General features: G+C 44.1%; 1 long non-coding RNA gene across 1 annotated transcript in view; it reads left to right on the top strand.

Moving 5' to 3' along the window:
* The window catches only part of LOC133624805 (uncharacterized), a 41,842-nt gene extending 31,967 nt beyond the window's left edge, over window positions 1-9,875 (top strand). The window contains exons 2-3 of the long non-coding RNA XR_009818141.1: window positions 9,573-9,667; window positions 9,820-9,875. This is a non-coding gene — a long non-coding RNA (uncharacterized LOC133624805). The remainder of the gene's footprint in view (window positions 1-9,572; window positions 9,668-9,819) is intronic.
* Window positions 9,876-18,882: the final 9,007 nt, after the last annotated feature.

The following is an 18,882-nucleotide window of genomic DNA, read 5'->3' as shown; positions in this document are numbered from 1 at the left end:
CTTTCCTAAGTATTGTATACCATTCAAACTAAATGGACAGTTAAACCAAAGATGATACTGAGCAAATCAGGCTGCAAAAGTCACTATGCAGGAGTATAGCCCTTTGCAAGAGCTCCCCTGTGCCATCAGTTGTTCTCTGCCTGGCTGCAATGTTTTTCTTGGATCATTTATACAGAGGCCTGTGTGATTGTTGTTGTTGTTTGTTTGTTTCCATACATGACATGTTATTAGACCAGTGCTGATCTCCCCGTCGTGTCGATTTAAGTTTTGCCTCTTTCTCTGGCTCATATTTGCCCTATAGAAAGAATACATGGAGCTAGGACAAGCAGTGCAGACTTGAGCCCTGAAATTTAAGGGCACTTACTCTGAACTTAAATGTGTAGGGTAATGGTTACCAGAGATGGAGCATGGCTGGCCAGCCAAGCCTGCTATTTCTCAGGTACCAGACTTCTCTGAAAGAGGCACATTTTGCAGACTTAGGTTGTGAGTATTGCTGTGTCACTGTCATCTGCCTGATGGCACCTTCACCTATATGTATTTGTACTATCTGTGAGTTTGGTTGTTTTAGAGCAATATAAAGGAAAATGATTTTTAAACTCTAAAATTGTGTGAGCTTGTTTGCAAGGAGGAAGGTTTGAATGAATGAACTGTGTGTACCTTAAGCATTGGGCTTTTTAGCTTTAGTAAATGAACTTGCTGAAGGAATGGACGGGTGCTACCTGATCTGCATCTCATTTTATAAGTTGTCTTCCATTTTATGTTTACATTTTGTACTATTAATGCTGTTGGACTTCAGCTAACAAGGTGACTTCAGCCAACAAGGCTGAGTGATTTAAGGAACATTTTCTGGGACCCTCTGTCTGCTAGTTCCCAATTGTGCTGGCATCACTCTTATGGCTAAAGTCTCTAGCAAGTAGCCTTAATGTCATTTAAAAGTAAGACTTTTCATGTTAAACTCTAGGTTTTGGCTTAATAAATCAATAGCCTCTCAACTAACCCCAATGTTTAGCCAATCAGGACTTTAAACAAGGCTGTAAAGGAGACAGTGTTTTCTGGACATGTCACTTTGGAAGGTAATACAGGAGTATGACTGAGTTAGGGTGCTTTTTAGGGCTAGAATCAGGCTGGGAGAAAAACAGAGAGGCTAAGTCATGGTTGGAGTGGGGCTGGGAAGGAGTTGCCCAAGGAAGCATGGGCTGTAAATGGACCTGGGCTGTGACAGACTTTGCAGTTGGTGTGTTACAGTTGCTTGGCCAAAGTTGGGGAAGAAAAACCCAAATGGATACCTTACATGTCTCTGACTCCTCCTTAATCACAGTTGCTTTTGGGGACCAATGCAACCCTTTCCTGGCACACAATTTCCAGCTCTAGGAAACCCATTAGCAACTTTGCTTAGAAATATGTCATCTCTTCATTATTCTCTTATTTTGAAGGAAATGGGCCATTCATGATTTTGAAATCACAAGCTGTAATGATTTCTCTCTCCATGAGAATCCATTAGGCTTTATTTCATCGGCTACCTAATGCACACTACGATCTTTCCATCAGCAATTGCACGACAAGCAAAACAGACTCCATAGACATGAGGAAAAACACCCTGGATAACAGTCTAGACAGTTCAATTCTGCAAAAATCAAAAATTGGATACCAATAGTTCAGGTAAATTGAAGCTGAAAGAAAGGAAAAACCACTTTGCAGACCCAGGATAAATGAAAAGCCAATCTGAATATCAAATTGACCCTGCTCCAGGGGAGAATAATTTGGCATGATGTATTTGCCATCTCCAAATGTGTTGCTTATGGACAAATTAAGTGCTGTGCCTGAGGAAAAAAACCAAAAGAACAGGAGGTGAACATAAAGTCACGAGAAAATAAAGGTCTTTATCCAAATGCAACCCTGAGATCACTTTGAAGCTAATTTCTAAGGGAAAACTGCAAGGTTTTTCTTAGTAGGAGTGTTCCTTTATGCAGAAGTTATACAGCTATTGACACCAGTGTTAGCACAGCAGCTCAGGGACAGCATCAATAAACACAGGGCAAGCAGGAATGAGTGTATGAGAAATGAAGAAAACCTACCCAGTACAGGGACTGAGGGAGTGGGTAGAAAGAGGCATATCCTGGTCTCAGTCAAGTTACTAAAAATTTTGTCATGAATGTCCAAAAAATGAGTGTGTGGGGGTTTTCCTTAAACTCTCTTGTTTAACAGTGATCTCATTAAAGTGGTTCTGTAGCCAAGCAGCCTTCCTCAAATGCTTGGACTCATCACTGAACCCACTGCCCTGAGAGCTGGAACAAGAGTGGTTTCATTCACCACAGTCTTGCTGCCAGGTGTCATTAGTAAAGTGTTCTCTTTTCTCCTAATTACCCTTTGCAGACATCCCCAGTGCTGTTCATCTTCAGTTCGTGGTCCCTTCAAGCTAGGTGCAGCTTCATAAAAAGCCAGCTTGTTTTGTAAGATGTGCAGAGTAAGAAGGCACAGACTTGCTCAGGGGGCTAAGTGAGAAGGCAGAGTGGCAGGCACAGGAGTGGGAGACTGTTACTGTTAGTTACTGTGGGATCTCAGGAGAGTTTTGCCACCAAATTCCATTAAAATGAGAGTTTCAGCCTTTAAAAGTCCAATTCAGTGGCTGGTTTCGTTAAATAAGCTAGCAAAGATTGTATATTAGTCCCTGACAGGGCTACATTTGGGTGAAACCCATACTGAATTATTTATTTTGTCATTAATGTCACACAAACCACAGTAAGGAGAATTATATGGGCTGCAAAAGTGAACACTGCTAAGTCGGATTCAAACAAATGGAATTGTTATTCTTCCATAACAGTCCTGGGTTGCAGCCACCTAATGCATCCAGGAGAGGATGAGAAGTGAATGGTAAATCAATGGAAAGGTTCACACCTGACTGACAGCCTTTAAATAATGCAAAGGCTTCCTCAGCACACGGTGGGGTTATCTAATACATTAGCATTTAAGACCAGTGGAAAGGCAGACAGGGAACAGTCTTGGAGGTTTTGTTCTTGTAGCTGCAAAGATCAAAGAAGTGGAGAGGAACATACCTGGAAAATGGGATGGAAAGCTCCAACTGTTCCTGGAGGATGAGAAAACTAAATCAAAGACAAAAAACAAGAAATCTTGATTTGGCCAGGCTACATTTTGTTGATTCTGGCATTTGGTAAGCCCAAAAGGGGTCTCGTGCTGTGCAGTGCAGAGGGATCAAGAGCATGGTGCTATCTTAAATACTCTGGATGAGTAGGAGAACCTAAGGCCAGCTTGGGAGTAGAGGCTCAGCCCTCTTGTGCCACACAAGGGCATCTCTGTAAGCCACACTGTAAGGGCACATTGCTGGGTCATGATTAGTTTATTATCAATCAGGACTCCCAGGTCTCTCTGCAGAGCTGCTCTCCAGCAGTTCGACCCCCAGCCTGTCCTGGTGCATGGGGTTGTTCCTTCCCAGATGCAGGACTCTGCACTTGTCCTTGTTGAACCTCGTGAGGCTCCTCTCTGCCCAACTCTCAGGCCGGTCGAGATCCCTCTGAATGGCAGCACAGCCTCTGGGGTCATTGATGAAATCAGAAGTAGCCTGAAAATTATATAGTGATGATAAATACTTCAGTGCCTGTATGGTGCCCAGGCACAACTGTAACAAGGTAAGAAGACTGGGAAGCTCTGCTTTATTGAATTCTTTCCTGTTTTAATCATTACAATTTATCAGAAATACATCTGTTTTTTTAGGAAGCTGAGGCATCATTTATTCTACACTGAGAAACAACAGCCAGTAGGAGGACAAAAATTAACTTTTCATGTGCCTGTCAGCTCATGAAGGCAGGGAGGCTTTGGCTTTGCATGTCAGATTTGTCTGGAAGTTTCATGGAATAAGCTGTGTGCTATCTGGTGGGATGCAGCCTTTAAGCAGTCGTGTCAATCAGGAAGAACTTCTGACAGCCAGGAATGGGCTAACAAAATGAATTGCACCTATTTTCCCCAACAGTAGAAAAAGTTGTAAATTGAAAGCACAATGGGCAAAACCACACTTTATTTAGTTGATGAATACTAATCAAGAAGCCACTAATCTGATAACACCATTTGCTTTAGTGCCTTTAGACACTCCCCTGAGTTCCACCTAGAGCTAAAGGTCTCTCTTCTTTCTTCAGACTTTCCTTCTCTTTTATCTACCACCCACCAGTCTCCTCACTTGATCCCTTCTCCCAGCAGGAAGTTCTTCAGTTTGCACTTAGTTTTGGTGCCATGAGTCAGAAGGTAAGCACAGCACCAGCACTGCAGACATGAGTCTCTTGACCTTTTCAGCAGCCCCTGCTTGAGAAGAACCAGCAGACGGGAGAAACAGGGAATCCAGAGTAACTTTCTTTAACTGTGAATTCCAGATGTCCACTTAAAATACGTCTCTGCTACAAGCAGCTGCCTTTCACTGGATTTACTTGACTGGGCTTTGTTGTTATTTACTATCCTCTTAATTTTACAATGCATGACATAAAGTTACTCAGTTCAGGTAAGATGTGATGAAAGAAAACCCTTCCAAATAGAGACCAGAAAACTGATTCTGCCATGCTGCTGTGAGCCATGTATTTAAATCAAGTTTTCAGGAGGATCATCTAAGTGGTTTGTCAAAAGCTCTGCAGTGGCTGCATTGCAGTGGGATAAAAAGGTTGTTTGGCCAAACACCTTTGAGGGAATGTAAGACGTGTTTTGGTCTGGTAACCTCCAGGAAAGTTGTGCAAGCATGCAGCTGTGGTGGGGTGGCATGCAGTGAAGGGCATGACTGCAGTCCAGATTAGGGCAGTCAGGATAATATCACTGAAGTCACCCAAATTAGTTTGCATTTACACCAATGTGAGTGAAAGCACAGTTTGCATTTTGTCTTAGAGGGGTAGCTCCTGGAACAAAACCAATAACCAAGTATTTGAATATGCTGCAGTCACAGATCTCCACTGATGGTGGAAAGGGAATTTGGCTGCATTACAGTAGGTGAAGCTACCTCAGGGTTTGATCTTGCTCCAGTGTTGTTACTTCTCTGAGCAACTGCTTGCTATTGATGCAGCACTTTCTTTTCCTGACCAACAGAAAAACTTGCTTGCTGTGGCAGCCCCAGCAGTGACACTGCTTCTTGGGTACAAAGCAGCTTCCAGCAGGTGTGCATAACATGAGCTTTGGAAATTTTGGGGGGTTTTAGCACAAAAAACATCTGACATGCTAATAAGATGCCAACCAGAGAAAATAAGGTATGCTGTGAGCTCGTTAACTAGCGTTCCTTTGTAACCATATTCAGTAATGCTTTTGTTTTCCCTGTTGTTTTTTGCTTTCTTTTGTCTATGCATGTACTTAAAAGAAAAAAAAGCCTAAAATCCCTTTGAGAAGGAAAGGAATACAGGTGCAGGTATTGAAGGATATTTTTAGCCTAGTGTTTGACAAAGACATTGTTAGCAGTGCCAGAAACAACCAAAGGTGAGAGTGGATCCGTGTCTCCCTTAAGGAAAGCCTCTCTGGGATTGTGGTGATCCAGACCAAAAGGCTGCTGGATGCTTGCCTGGGCTGTCTGCAGAATTTGCAACCAGTGACTTAGTTTCCTCATCAAGCTGAGTGTGTTTGGAGGAAGTCAAGGAATCCTTCATCTTTTGGCTGACCTTTTTGTCTTTCACAGAAATGTTGCCGCTGTTGCAAAAGTTACAATAGGTTGCTGCTTCCTGATGTGTGGATGCTCAGGAATGGGCTGAGAGCAACCTCTGCCTTCACTGGCAGATCCCAAATGCATTGTCCTGGCTCAGAGTTAGCCTGACTGTTGGACAATGTGCTGGAGTGATTTACTCACTCTGAGTAAATCCTCTTCCTCTTGCAGATGTCTGATACATCTGGCTGGAGTCACTGCAGGCTTCAGCAGTGGGCAGCTCTGCTGTTTTTGTGTCATTTCAGTGAGGGAAGTGGAGAGCATTCAATAGTTTTCCAGCTCTCAAGTTTAATAGCCAGCTTGTAAATGATAAAGGGAGGAGGGCTGTTCCAGAAATGGAGGTGATGCAGGAAAGCAGGAAATCATGCACCACTTCACACAGCCATTCTCAGGTCTGATCATACTCCCTTTGAGATCAAATCAGGTTTCCTCATCATTTATGCAAGTACCCCTTAACGTGCTTTATCTATTTTCCTGACAAGCTTTTGAGCTGTTCCTAGCCTGTATGCAGCTGCAGCACCTGGGGCAGGTTAGCAGCTGTGTACATGGCTTTGCAATGGTATTTGGGGCAGATCCAAAAGCTCTTGGGTTTTGTAACTACTACCATAGTGCTCAGAGCTTTGAATCAAGAAATACCAATAACCTCTGAAATTGGAAGCAAACCCAACTTGGGAAAATGACTGTCGAAACAGGCCTGATGCATTTGGCTTAAAACTCGACCAATTGTCAATGTTTCCACTGGACAAAGTTTTTCATAATATTATCAGAGTTTTGCCATTCCTTTAGGGTTAATTAAGGGCAGAGGGAAGATGATTCTTTCAAGTAAGCTTTTAGATGAGAAAATAAGAGACAGGACCATATGACCTTTTAATAAACAAATTAGAAAAAAGCCCAATCAACCAAGCAAATTAATCTAAAACAATTAAAGAGAAGGGGCTAAATATCAATGCCTTCATGGCAGGATTGTCCAGCAAAGCTCCAAAGCAAATCATAATCCAGTAGTCAGTGGCTTTCTGTACCACCAGTTGTGTTTCTTGAAGCAGTAAATTCATCTTTGCATCTCAGTTTAGAGAAAACCTCAGGATCTGCCTGCCTGCCTGCATGAGTAACAGCCACAGGGGATGGCAATGCAATGGGCAGCATGGGCCACAGACCTTGTGCAAGGTCTTCTGGGATGCTCTGCTGCAAAAGAGGAAATACAAAATCTGCTCCTTGTGCTTCATTTGTTGTCAGCACATAAAGATAAGTTGGCACGAGGCAGGGTTCAGAAGGAGTCAGCGTGCCAGTGGGAGCACATTGCAGTTAACCAAGATCAGAGTAAGATTTAAGTGGAGATTGAGGGGAAAGTAGAAGCAGGTAAGCCCTGCTTAGTGGAGAGCCTTCTTTGTGTTGGGGATTGGCAGCGATACATTTCATTTCACAGGAATTGGGAGCCTTGTAAGAGTCCAGGCAGGGCTCAGGATAAGGTATCAGCCTGACCTTAATCTGGAATTCATGGAGACCAATGGTCTGGGTTAGGGCTTGCACTTACAAGTGTTTGTTAGCTTTAGCCTGACCTGTGCTGGCAGAGTAGGTCCAGCTATATTTGATGTTAGGACTACTTGAGATTGGAGAAATGAGGTTAAGAATAGTTTTAGAGTTTGTGCTGGGCATGTGTTTTTCTTTTAGAATAGGACAGGACAGAGCAGCATGTGAGGAAATGTTAAAAGCAAATAAAAAAGGCATTAGAAAGCAAAGAAACAAAACCCAGGGACAGTGTTTCATTTGCACAGTGAATCCTCCAAGTCAATTTCTGACTGAATTGAACAGCTTCATCTTGTAGTTGAAACTATTCTGAAATCCCCTTTTTCTCCTTGCTGCTGCTGGGGAGCCAACTGTGTAATAACAGCTGGGCTTCATCTGCACAATGTGGGGAGCTGAAGGGATTGTGTTCTCAACAGCTTATTACTGGTAGGATGTCTACAGAAAAGACTTTCCATTTATATTCCAAAATCAGCTTCCCCAGCTGTGATCTTCTGGTCTGGAGTTGACACTTACAAAAGAAAACCAAGTTGTAGTAGCTTTGGATTTTATCCATTGATTTAACAAGTATTTTCCCTGTGTAATGGTGATCCCTAGAAGAGATGCAAAGTCTTTCCTGTCTGTCTCATAGGTTGGATTTTAAAGGGAAATTGTAAGAAGTGACAGATCCCAAAACTTCTGTGCTGCTGCTGCAAATCTCCAGGAAAAATGAGATACTAAGTAGGTGTTGGATTGTGCTGGAGTTTTGTAAAGCCTGTTTTCCTCAAGACATTTGATCTTTAATGCTATTTTGATAACCCTCCCTCTGCTTCTCCCCATTTTTGGCACTGTCTACCCTGTGGAGGTGGTAGAACCCTGAAACCTTTAAAGATTTGCTGTGTGAGCTGTTGAAAACTCTGCTTGTTCACTGCCCAACATCTCCATCCATGAGGGCAGGCTGGGTTAGGGCTGAGGTCAGGGTCCTCTGGCCTTGCAGGGCTGGCTGTAGCTGCTGCTAAAGTAGACAAGGTCCTGCTTCAGCTGGGGAGGGGGTTTGAAGGTGCCTCATGCTTGCATATGAGCTGCTGTATTCCATAGCAGACAAAAGCCACCTTTCCCTGCTCCTGCAGCAACCTGGAGGCTGTACCACAGCCATCATCCCCTGATGCTTTCTCCATGCAGGCAAAACACACACCTCCAGTGAAAACTCAGCTGGAGCTGCCAGAAGGTGAAGTGCCACTGCTGAGGGCACAGTGGGACTGCTGCCTGCACCCATCATTGCCTGCACTCCCATGGGCCCTCCTCACACTGCTGCACTGTTTGTTTTCTTGGTGGGGAGAGCAATATTTTGTGGCAAAGGCAGATCTTTGTAACAGCAGCAGCAGCAGCAGAAATTACTCTCCTTTCTGACTAGTCCTTCAAGGAAAATCTTTCAGATCTGACTCTCCCGGGACTGAAATCAATGCAGGCGTTAAGCAACGTGCCCTGGCTCTTTGGCTAAAATAGCCTAGTTTTGATTAGGTGGGGAATCAGAGGATAAAGGGATTTCTTTTTCTCAGAATTGGGCATAGAATAGCAATGTAAAAAGCTGGATCAAATAGCTAAAGCCAATATGTCTCTCTTGAGGCTTTCATTTGGTGCCTTTGTCGCACATTGACTTAAAAGAGACTTAAACTCCAGTTTCTGAAGGTTGCTGAGTGGGAGGGTGAAAAATAAAAGAAAAAGGGAGTTCACAGCTGCAGCCTCTTAGGAAATTGTGGTAACAACCTGTCATCCTTGGAGTCATCCCTGATAACACTTCTGTGTGTCCTTGTGCCTGTGTGTCTTCATCTAAATTATCTGCCAGCGCATGTGAAAGTTAACGATGCCATGACACTTGGTACAATGCAGTCTCTTTAACTTGTTTCCCTTCTCCCAGTACTCAGGAAGGCAGCATGGACAGGAAGGGGGGAAAAGGAGAAAAAGCAAAGAGCCTTTTTGCAGTGTTTTGCTCCTGATGTGTTCATCCTGTCCAGCCCACTGAGCTGCTCAGGCTGTTGGCCACGTTTGGGCATTGCAGGCTGTGAAGCTGATGTGTGTAGTTCCACTTGCCTGCAGGCATACCTGTCCTTGTGTATTCTTAGAACTTTTATTTGGTGTTAAAAGGAGAGGACAGATATAAAAATGCTTGTTTTAACATCTCCCACATTAATGAGCTGTTCCCACTGAATTAGCACAGTTATATGTGCTGCTGTTTCCTGCAAAAGGTGACTTTCTTTCCCCATTAAGGACCTGTCATTTTCTTCCCAGAGCAAGGATTGCAGGCAGGGCACGCTTCCCACAGCCCCTTCCTCTGCACTATTACACTGCTCACATTATGCTTTGCTGCTTCTAACCCTTATTATTGCATTTTTAGCAGCCAGGCTGGACATGAAGGTTCTGGATGGGTGACAGGATGGATGGACAGAGCTGCTCTTGATGAAAGAGGTGATGAACCTGACCTTATAGAAGGTAGGGGACCAGCAAAGCCCTCATCCTGCACCTGCAGAGCTGCCCCCAGGCACCAGCTCTGACTCCAGCTTCTCTCCCACTTCTCCCTTAATTTGTGATAACTTGCTTTTAGCCCCTCATGTTACCTGCCTGGATCTTTATTTGATTTGCAGTACACCTGCTGCCAGGCTACCTGAAGTACACTGAAAGAAACAACACGAATACCCTCACGTGTGTGCCAACTGAAGAACAGAAGAAGAAAAGGAGATAAGAGGAAAAAAAGAAGACAAGGAAAGAAGGAAGGCTTGGATGATTTGTCAGGTATATTTGGTGAAGATTTTTTCAAAATGCTTCTTGTTTTACTAATGTCATTTGTTAAAAAGAACAACTGTTTTATTAAGTGTACTTCTTCTGTTTCTTTTCTCTACAATTAATATTCTCCCGTGGAAAAGTACAGCTTCCACTTTACATGCTAATTTTGACTGCTTATTTCATGTTTTCTTAATGAAATATTTTACCTGGGCCCCTGTAATCCTAAATTCAACATGAAGAAGGAACCTGATTGCTACTGCAAATCTGCTTGCTGATTTCAAAGAAAGTCTTATGCAGTGTAGGACTTGGAGAGAAGCCTCACACTTGCGTGAAAGAAAGGAAGAAGGAGAAGTTTTCTTGCATCCCTGCTTCCAGAGAAAAGCTGAAGCATTCAAAAACTTCACTGAAAGAAGATGCATAGTGAGCAATTTTTTCAAATCTTATTGTGTCTGAATAACATTCTGGGCTTTGGTAACTCGTTTCATTATGTTGTAGGTTTTGTTGTCTTTTTTGTGTTGGGTTTTTTGAAACAGCAGCAGCTGGTGTCACTGAATTGTATCCATTCTGCAATTGCACTTTGATGTGGGGTATGTTGCTACCACAGGAGCAGGATTTCAGACTGATGTGGGCTTTCTCCTCAGGGAATGTTTTCCCACAGCTCACGTCAATAGTCCACAGAAGGTTGGACTTAGGGCAGGAACGCTTTCAGCAAGCCCTGGGGACACCCACTCCAGTCATGTCACCCGCTGTCCCTAGGACAGGTTCAGGATATTCCTTCCCATCAGAGGTTAGATTTGGCTCCACATTTGCCAGGGAGGCTGCTGGAGTGTTTATTTGCTGTCAGGGCACTGCATGGGAGGCACCAGGAAGCTGCTGCCTCCTCTTAGGCCACCGGTTCTCTCCCTGGGGGTGTAACAGCCCTGGCTGGGAAGAGCAGGCAGATGTACATTGGTTGTGACATTGTGCTTGAATCAAAGCTGTGAGTCAAGAAGTAGCAGCAGTCTCTGTCAGTGCTTTCCCTAGGAGAGAATTTTTCTCTCATTTCACTGCCCCACACCTTTGCAAACCGTTTCTGTGCAGGCAGGCTATAGCTGTCTCACTAGCAGAATGCATTTTTAATGAGCCCTTCTACAGAGACCACAAGGCAGCTCTGAAGCCTTAAGCAGAGGCCATGAAATATTATATGTGTAATTTTTTCCCTTTTACTGCACAGAGAGAAATTCACTACAGCTCTGAACAATAGTGACAGGATGATCCTGGTTGAACAGAAGATGTATCAATGGGTAAGCAGTTCATTTCAGAATAAAAAAGGTGTTAAATTGCTCAAGCCTTGTGCTGCTTTGAAGCTCACAAGCAAGACAATTTGGGTGTTTTGATTACTTCTTTCTGTGTGTTACAGAAAGAGTTACTGCTTAGTCAAATAGACAGTGTCAAATCCCTGTAAACAAACTCCAACATCTTGAAGTCAAGTGATGTTACAGTGCCACATGCACAGACTGGGAGCTGGTGTTTCTGTTTCCTTCTCATTCACTTACAATATTTTTTAGCACACCTAAGAGTTTAACAATGTCTGTCACTGCAGTTTCCAAACAAGCTCAGGCAGCTACTTAGTTAATTCAAAATTATCAGAAAAGGTGACAATAACTCATCATTTCCAAAGCTGTGTCTATGCAGGACAGCCTGCCTTTCAATCTGAAGAAATCTGCTGTAATGTTCTTTACCTTCTCTGCATTTTGATGGAAAAATCAAAGGAGTCAAACTCAGTGTTTCAGATGAGCTACTGCCTTTTCAGCTAGTGTCACTTCAGCTGTGTATCACAAGGTGTAATGTTTTATCATTCTGTCTCACTTAGAAAAATCTATTCTTGCCTAAATTATTTCTGTGCTACATCATCTTGAAGTATTTCAAAACACAGCAACATGAAAAGCTCAACTTGAAGTGTTTGGCTTCTGCACTATAGACTTCTGAGCTCTCATTGCTATAGCATCTGAGCACCTTCCAGAGCACATGAAACACCACAACTAACATCTGCCATGTTTTGTTTGCTTTTGCATCCTCCCCCCTAGGGAAAATGCATGTGCAGTGGCATGCCAAGTTTTCATCAGGTCTCTCTGAATGAGATTGGTTTGATTTGCCTAAGAAAGAGGCATCCTTCTGAATTTCAGTGAGAAAAGGCAAGATGGAAGAAACACACATGGCACTTGGAGTGGCCTACAGGACTGTTTGCAGAGGTCCTTAGATGTGTGTGAGGCTGTTGTTTAGCTTTCTCAGACTAATCTGGAGGAATTGCTGATCCTAGCAAGACTGTATTTTTTTTGTGGAAGGGAAGCAGAGCTGAACTTTGCTGAAAGCCAAGAGTGGCTGTGGTGTGCTCATTCCTAGAGTGCAGCAAGTGAAGTTGCAGCTCACTGGAGCTCAGCCACAAGCAAGGGAGTGCCCCTCAGAACAAAGCAGCATGCCCCTTGCTAGAGCAGAGGATGAGTGGAAGGGTTACTTCTAGAAACTGCTGTGTGCTAGCTTAGGCCTTGGATTCACTTTAACTTGCAGAGGTTTGTGTTTGTAGAGGGAAATTTTTCTGGCTGAGAGGTGGCAGATGTGCCACTTTTTGGGATGACTGGCCCTTGTGCAGGGAGGAGTTGACTTAACTTTTGAAGGAGCTTGAAACTTCGACTCTGATGTGCAAGCCCCTTTCTGCTAGCTCAGATGTTAGCAGTTAGGCTTTATCTGCATTGCTAACTATGGTGACTGCTCTCTGTTAACTCATCAAATGAGAGGAGAGGATCTCATTACAAGGAGCTGCACTATTACCAGTGCTGCTGTTTCAAATGAGACTCATTTTGTGTTGGAATTTAAGAGCACTGAACAGACTGGATGGAGGCACAAATAGTTTAATTGTCTTGAAAGTCAATTTGCCAGAGGAGTGAGGAGCTTTAATAAAGTCAGTGTTAAACCACTGTAGCTCTTCATCTTTGCTCTGCATGAGAGGTGGCCAGTCCTCCAGCCACTGGCAAATGGGCACATGGCTGCTCTCATCTCCACCTGCACAAGACATCTTTGCTATCTTATACACAAGTCACAGCTGAGTCCTTTAAGTGGCAGTCAGACACTGGCATTGCTGTCCTGTAAAGCAGCATAATGAACAAATTAATCTGGGCTTATTCCTAAATCCACTGCTGCCTTACTCAATAAGTTGAACACAAATTACAAGTGTCTTTTGTCTTTCTCAAAGTCTCAGACACAGCTGCCAGTTCTCACTTATTCTAGTGAGTAGTTTTGAGTTCAGAGTAGTATTTTCTGATCAGTTCTGCAAAGACACTAGTGCTATGTTCAGTTCTGATGAAGGGTCTAGAGAACAAGTGCTGTGAGAAGCTGAGGGAGCTGGGATTATTTAGCCTGGAGAAGAGGAGGCTGAGAAGAGGGATGATCACTCTACAACTGCCTGAAATTAAGTTGTAGTGAGGAGGGACTCGGTCTCTTCTCCCCAGTAATGAGTGACAGGACAAGAAGAAATGGCCTTGAGTTGTGCCAGGGGAGGTTTAGACTGGAGAGTAGGAAGAACTTTTTCACCAAGAGGATTGTTAGACACTGGCACAGGCTGCCCAGGGAGCTGGTGGAGTCACCATCCCTGGAGATATTTAAAAGCCATGTAGCTGAGGTGCTGAGGGCCATGGTTTAGTGGTGGGTTTGGCAGGGTGAGGTTAATGGTTGGACTTGATGATCTTAAAGGTCTTTTCCAACTGAAACAATAATGCGATTTTACACTCCCTTGGAGTGACTCCTGCTGCCTCTCCTAGGTGCTTTAATATCTACTGTAGAGCTTCCTAGACTATAGTATAAACAGTAAATGGTTAAAAGCCAACAAGGAAGGAAATTGCTGGCTAACGAATCCTAATCAAAATTGCCCCTAGAGATGTGCAAACTCTGATCGACCTGTGATGGGCACCAAATTCTCTTTCAAACCCAGCTTTGTGTTTTTCATGTGTATTCCTCTCCATCCTTTACACATCCCTGTTATTTATGCTGTTCTTTGCTAATTGAGAGTCTGATTCTTCAGGTCAGGGGATATTTTGTCACTGATGGCTGTGTGGACAAGCTCAGGCTTCAAAAGGTAGGGTTTTGTCTCGTTTTGTTTTGTTTAAAACCCCTTATTAGAAGAAAAAGAAACGACATTTGTAAACAGAAAATTGTAAGAGGAGAATCACGTGGCTTGTGATCATGATTATGCTATCATAAGCACATTGGCTTAATGAAGGGATAATTACCAACTATGCTGGGTTGTGTTTTCACACATTTATGACAATTAGGCATGGGAGCAGGCAGGTTGTCATTGATTTTAGGCAAAGCCCTTTAGCAGGCACAAAAGAGCTTAAATGCAGATGGGGAAACATTTCTTCCTTTGTAGCCCACCTCTGCATTTCCAGTGGGATTCCATTCACTGATTGACAGCAAATGCATAGCATGGAGTTCCACAAGCAGTGCCCAGTTGTAATTCTTCATCTTCATAGTGGCAAAAGAGGCAAGGTGGTGAGTATGAACATACCAGGAGCCTCAAACCCAGCAGCTCCAGTATCAGAAGGCTTTGTATCAATTTACCTGCCCTCCTGCACGTTCACACAGAGCATGGAGGTTGTTTGCCCAAATTTAACTTGTCTTTGCTTTGGTTCCTGAACAATGATTCCATGCATAACTCTAGTTCTCCATCACAAAACCTCCAGTCCAGGATAACTTTATCTGAGGGACAACACTGAGCAGCAACACTTCTGTGGGATTCAAGACTTCCAGCACTTGTTCTGGTTCCAGTTCTTTCACACAGTATGGAAAGACACATTCTTATGCTGCCACTGAGCAGACTTGAAGGCCAAGGACCTTAAGCCCACACCTCCCTGCACAACCAGGGCCTGATTTTTCAAACCTGCCATTAACACTCTTGGCACTCAACTTGACATGCATGTTTTCCCCTTACGTGGGTTAAAACCAGTGAGGTTGACTATTTTCAGTGATTCAAGCATGTACATCTCATAAGTCTTATGGATTTGCTCCAGATCTTGCTGTGCTAATTACCATTCCAGGTGGCTATGAGTTAATTAGTAAGCTCTGTGTTTCAGGGTGCACCATAACTGTATATAAATAAATCGTTACTGAATCAAGAGTGCACAGATATAATGGATTTGATGATGTGGCAGAAATGCTTTGGCTTGCACAGTACAACTGAAAAGCATTTATTATAAATGACCATATGTGGTTCTTTACATTAATTGGCTTCATCTGGATTTGGGCTTTGGAGGTCTGGGGACAGGGGGCTTGATCTGAAGTCATTGGTTATTATTTGTAACAGCCTGATTTTCGTTTCCTTTGTTTCTGGGCCACCCTGTGCTTCATGAGATGTGATGATACCCCCTCAGATTCTAAAAGGGAACCTGCTTAGGTTTGGGCATCTGGGAAAGATGATGCAAAGTCAGGACAACCTATTGGTAAGGTGCCACCAATACCTTCTGGCCTTGATCAGTAGTCCGGTGACTCTCATGTTTGCTTCCTGCTTGTCACCCTCAGAGGTTTCCTTAGCACACAGGTGTTCCCAGTTCATTGGAGCATGGAGGAAGGCAGCCAGAATGCAGGTGGCAGCTATCCCTGGTGGTATGTGACAGATTGAGGGGTTTTTGTCACCACTAAGCAGGAAGCAAAGTGCATGCTCTTTGCTCCCACTTTCAAACCTGCAAGTCCCTTCACTCTTGGGTGCCTGTCCCATCCACACGTTTGTCTGAGCCTGAATCTCTTGGCTTTTCCATTCCTCAGTCCCCACAATGCCAAGCTGCAGAGCTGAACCCTTTCCTTGCAGACAAGTGCTGATGGCAGGGAAAAAGAGTAGGATGGAGGAGGCAGGGAGGGTGTGTGCAGTGACTTTTACAGGGTGGTTTGGCATGCCACCACTCACAGACACCCACCTCGGGGGGTTTGGGAACTCCCTGTGGACAGGCAGGTCCGTACCACATCCCTAGCATCCATGCTATCCCTGCAGACAGATCTCTGGGACCACAGCAGCACATTTCTGAAGAGCAACAGGGGGCTTTCTGGCCTTAAATTCTATCTTGTTGATGTATTTGTTGAGTCAATGCCCCACTCAGCATCCAGAAACGCAGCCTGGGACTATTAGCAGAGTTCATAATTTCAGTAGTGCTAATGAGCCTTCAGATTGAGTCTGTTCTCTCACCAGAGTCGTTGTTTACTTCAGCATAATTTTTTCTTTAAATTCCTGCCCTCCCCTCCCCTGACACACACACACACAGACCTCACAGAGACTTCCATGCATTCAAATGAAAAAGCTGAACAGTTCCCTTTTCTCGTTGGCATTATGCAGCACTGCCCTTCTCTGTACTCCATCCTATTTCAGAGCTGTCATGCAAACAAACCCAACTTTGACAAAGAAAAATCATTAAAGAAGTGTGCATCCTATCAGCTTCTGTCTCAGCTCCTCCTCTGCTGTGCAAGGAGAAATCCCTTCTCCTGCTTGCCCTCCTCTTTGAAGTGTTTTCACTTCTTTCCTAGCTGTGAGCCAATATCTCCAGAGTACTCTGGTCTGCTCCAGCTGCCCAATAAACCCCTACTCACTCTCCTCCCTGCTACCATGTGGCATTACTATTCCTGAACTGTGGAGCTACTGTTTTCTAAAGCATTTTTATTTTCTTCTTCAGTTACTCCAGAAGCAGGAATTCTCTTTCTCTGCAGACTCTGTCCTGTCGAGCACACTGCACTGCCTGGACACTCCCTTGTCCTTTTCCACCTGAATATATCCAGATGAAATAGTCAGTGCAACTCTTTTCTCCATCACTGATTTTTTTACATGTTATTGCCTACTCTCTTCAATAACATCTGATTCAGCAGTTGAGGAAGACTCAGCCATAGGCTTTCAGCGTGCATTGATACTTGTTTAATTACTGTTATTAATCAAGTATGAATGCCAGTCTAGCTTGTATTAGCCCTCATCATACCAAGAAGCTCTGGGGTCCACTGGTGGATGGTTGCTGGTGGCAGGGGGTGTCAGCAGGAAGCACTCCTTGTTCTTCCTCTCAGCAAGTGTGTGGCACTTGTTATCAGCTCTTCTGGCCAACAGCCATAACCCTTCTCTAACACATCTAGAAAACCTCCCCAAAAGGGGAAAACCACAGGAAGATGTGGAATCAACCCCAATCCTAATGACTGTCCCATTAAGTGGAGATATGATGGGATAGGGCTCAAAAGAGCAAAATGCTAATTGTTCCTCTAGTACAAGTGAGTATCTTGTTCTTGCAGCTGAAGCTCTTTGTGAGAAGATGTGGATGTTTCCAGCCACAGATGGAGAGAGCGAGACACACTGGAGCAGGTATGGGACAACAGGTCAAGGCTTTCACCTGTAATCCTCTGGTATCCCACAGAGGACTCCTGATGACCAAGAACCTGCCTTTTCCAAAGAGGAATACATCCTGGTAGCAAGATGTGGTAAAAATAACCATTATTTACTTCACAGGCCCATGGAAAAGCACCTGCCAGGACAGCAGGGGACCAGCACATCACAAGGATGATCTGCCAGCCTCTGTGCAGAACATCTATGGGTGAATTTAAGGCTGCCCTGTCTTCACACCTCCCTAGGAAGGCTCTGGATTATCTTGACTTTAATCCACACATGGAAGGTGAAATGTTCTAAATGACTTGTGGGTGGCTTTTCAGTTTCAATAAATCCATTAGCCTCTTTGTCAGGGAGGACTGAAGAGCTGTTTTGAATTCATGGCGTGTTTTTAAAGTTTCTTTCAAAGATTACTTTTTGTTTTGCCTCTTCTCATGTATCTCAGAAGAAACCAGCCTGCCAAACCCCTCCAGGAAGCTCTTCTGAGATAGACACCCATCTCTGTGTACGGCCTGTACTTGTGAAGCGGAGCACAAAGCCCTTTTTCCATTTAATCCATATTAATTATCTTTCCACAGCTCCTCTGTAGTTTCCACTCAGCCCGGGTGACAAAATATGCATGGCTGCATCTTGAGGGAACAGGAGCTTTTCACTGCACACCTGGTGAGTAAACACTCCAACCCCCCCCCAAATAGTAATAAAAAGGTTTACTGCTGAAGAATTAAGGCTCTCCGCGCTTGAAAACTGAATGCCCAGGGACTGTGGGCTAAGGCAGATATTTTTAGTGCCATCAATATCTCCTGGAGTTGATATCTCCCAAGACAGATGGTTGTTTCCCACAGAACGTTGTCAAATGTTTGCTCAGCCAAGATGGATTTTGTTCCAAGTCCTTTCCCACCTTCTGGTGAAAGATATTTCACTTGCCAGACAAAAAATTAAAGAAACAGCATGAAACGGTGTCATTCTAGAGGGTTCTCGTTCCCATGCCTCCCCTCTGTCCTTTAGCTGTGTGTCTGACATCTCTTTCAGTGCCCATGCAAGAATAATAGATGCCAAAACAAAGCCCAGGGGCTGAGGTCTCATGTCAGAAGCTGATTTCCTGTGAGACCTACAAGTCACTTCTCAGCCTGTCAAACGGTCTTGCTGCCACGCTTTCCACTTTGATCTCCTAAAACTGGAGAAATCCTGAGCTCTTATCCTGAACACCTTGAACTGCTCTCTTAAGAAATGAGGCACACGATGGAAGGGGGAGCAGAAGTGGTGCTGAGGAGGTGGGACTGGGAGGAGGCACAGAGAGGCTGAGTCGTGTCCACTGAGTCTGGAGACGTGGAGCCCATTCGCGGTGACTGGCAGCACACGGGGCTGCGTGGATTTCCAGCTCACATCAGTGGGGGACTAAGGACTTTTTAATGGGTGACATGGAGTGTGTTTCCAGTGCTGCCTTGTTTGTAAAAAATACACTACAGGAAAATAGTTTCATTTCTTTTCCTTGCTGGTTGCTATTTTTAGCAGAGCCTGGTTTGTCAGTGTAAGAGACAGTGTTGGT

This window comes from Colius striatus, chromosome 2, assembly GCF_028858725.1.
Source record: "Colius striatus isolate bColStr4 chromosome 2, bColStr4.1.hap1, whole genome shotgun sequence".
NCBI lineage: Eukaryota > Metazoa > Chordata > Aves > Coliiformes > Coliidae > Colius > Colius striatus.
Note: the sequence above shows the minus strand (reverse complement) of the source record. Positions and strands in the feature narration are given on the sequence as shown.